Consider the following 3107-nt stretch of genomic DNA (forward strand, 5'->3'; position numbering starts at 1 on the left):
CAACTGGCACTAGGCACTATGTTAATATGTTAGTCCCAAAAAATGATATAAAGTTGCTATAAAATGATTGTAAAACATCCAAGAATGATAATATAACATCATGGAACAATAAAAAATTATAGATATGATGGAGACGTATCACCCTCCTCCCATCTAGGGGGAGGTCAAGGAAGAATAAGAAGGAGGGGGGCTCTCTTCCCCTCTCTCGCGGTTGTGTCGGAGTGCCACCGGGGCAAGGATCGTGACAGCGATCTACACCAACAACCTCGCTACCATCAACACCAACTCTCTCCCCCTCTATGCAGTGGTGTAACACCTCTTCTCCCCACTGTAATCTCTACTTAAACATGGTGCTCAATGCTATATATTATCATCCAATGATATGTGGCTATCCTATGATGTTTGAGTAGGTCCGCTTTGTCCTATGGGTTGATTGATGATCATTACTGGGTTGAGTTGTATGTTTTATTATTGTTGTTGTCCTATGGTTCTCTCCGTGTCACGCAAGCATGAGGGATCCCCACTATAGGGTGTTGCAATATGTTCATGATTCACTTATGGTTGGTGGCGTGAGTGACAGAAGCACAGACCCGAGTAAGTGGGTTGTTGCGTATGGGAGTAAAGAGGACTTGATACTTAATGCTATGGTTGGGTTTTACCTTAATGAACTTTGGTAGTTGCGGATGCTTGCTAGAGTTTCAATCATAAGTGCATATGATCCAAGTAGATAACGTATGTTAGCTCATGCCTCTCCCTCATATAAAATTGCAATAATGATTACCGGTCTAGTTATCGATTGCCTAGGGACAAATGAATTTCTTGTGACAAAAAGCTCTCTACTAAAACTAACTTAATTGTTTATTTATCTAAACAGCCCCTAGCTTTTATTTACGTGTTCTTTATTATCTTGCTAACCCATCCTTTACACCTACAAAGTACTTCTAGTTTCATACTTGTTCTAGGTAAAGCGGACGTTAAGCGTGCGTGGAGTTGTATTGGTCATCGATAGAACTTGAAGGGAATACAAATTCTACCTTTAGCTCCTCGTTGGGTTCAACACTCTTACTTATCAAGAAAGTCTACAATTGATACCCAATACTTGTGGGTTATCACTCCTCCCTCATTACTCTACTGATGGCTTCTCCGCAGCGTCTGCCTCCATGTTTGCCACCAAACACTCCAACATCCTTGCACGGATGGCTTGCACAATCTTCGTCGCATTGGATCCAACCCGTTCATTTTCATGGTCAACATTTTGGTTTCCACCGAAACGACCATGAGCTCAACCCTCCTATCTTCAAGCTTGATCTTCGTCCTTTCGAGGTTGATCTTCTTCTCCGTCACCGCCATAAATAAAAACAAAAACAAACAGAAAATTGGCATGATAAACTATTAAAAAAGAAAGAAATCCCTACAGAAAATTGCCGTTGCTAAACTACAAGATAACAAAATTGTTGGGGAACCTAGCATGCAATTTCAAAAAAAATCCTATGCTCATGCAAGATCTATCTAGGAGATGCATAGCAATGAGAGGGGGAGAGTGTGTCCACGTACCCACGTAGACCGAAAGTGGAAGCGTCTATTAACGCGGTTGATGTAGTCGAACTTCTTCACGTTCCGACCAATCAAGCACCGAATGTACGGCACCTCCGAGTTCTGCACACGTTCAGCTCGATGACGTCTGTCGAACTCTTGATCCAGCAAAGTGTCAAGGGAGAGTTCCGTCAGCACGACAGCGTGGTGACGGTGATGGTGAAGTTATCCGTGCAGGGCTTCGCCTAAGCACTACGTGAATATGACTGGAGGCGTAAACTGTGGAGGGGGCGCCGCACACGGCTTGGAACAATTGATGTGTATTCTAGGCGCCCCCTCCCCATGCATATAAAGGAGGAAGGGGGAGGAGGCCGGCCCTAGGCGCGCCCAAGTAGGAGGAATCCTACTTGGGCTCCCAGTCCAATTCGCCCCCCTTTCCTTTTACCGGAGGGGGATAGGGGGAAGGAGAGAGAGAAGGAGAAGGCAAGGGGGCGCTGCCCCCTCTCCTAGTCCTATTCGGACTCCCTCCCTGTGGGGGGCGTGCCACCCCTTTGTGGGATGGTGTGCCTCCCTCATATGGCCCATATGGCCCATATCTTCCCCCGGGGGGTTCCGGTAACCCCCCGGTACTCCAATATGTACCCGATACACTCCGGAACACTTCCGGTGTCCGAATACTATCATCCAATATATCAATCTTTACCTCTTGAACATTTTGAGACTCCTCGTCATGTCCGTGATCTCATTCGGGACTCCAAACAATTCACCAAATCACATAGCTCATATAATACAAATCATCATCGAACGTTAAGCATGCGGACCCTACGGGTTCGAGAACTATGTAGACATGACCGAGATACCTCTCCGGTCAATAACCAATAGCGGAACCTGGATGCTCATATTGGCTCCCACATATTCTACGAAGATCTTTATCGATCGAACCGTTATAACAACATATGTTATTCCCTTTGTCATCAGTATGTCACTTGCCCGAGATTCGATAGTCGGTATCTTCATACCTAGTTCAATCCCGTTACCGGCAAGTCTCTTTACTCGTTCTGTGATGCATCATCCCGCAACTAACTGTAACATCCCAAATTTTCAATTTGGAATGTTATACATTAGATCATCATGCATATCATATTTTATTGCATTTTTATTTGCGATCCTAGAAATTTCACGCAACTCAAGGACCCACGGAGAGAGCTGGGGATTTCGTTATTTTCATATTTGGGTTTTCTCAAATTTTGAAAATAGGATCATTTGTTTTAATTATTTTTCTCTCCGAAAATATTTCATATCAAAATATATGAGAGGGGATAAAATGACTTCTCCACAAATAATGAAATATTGGAGCAAAATATTAAAAACAAATATTTGATTTTATTTGGATTTTATTTGATTTTTTTTCGAATTAGGAAAAATACGCGTTTTTTCAAAATTGCATTTTAGGCCCAAATAAATGTTCATCTTGTCCGGCTTATTTTTAGAGGACGGGAAAAATTTATTTTGGGATTTTTCGAGTCCGTTTAGTATTTCTTTTCTTACTTTTTCTGCACGTCCGAATTATTTTT

The sequence above is a fragment of the Triticum aestivum genome, chromosome 1D (assembly GCF_018294505.1).
Source record: "Triticum aestivum cultivar Chinese Spring chromosome 1D, IWGSC CS RefSeq v2.1, whole genome shotgun sequence".
Classification (NCBI taxonomy): domain Eukaryota; kingdom Viridiplantae; phylum Streptophyta; class Magnoliopsida; order Poales; family Poaceae; genus Triticum; species Triticum aestivum.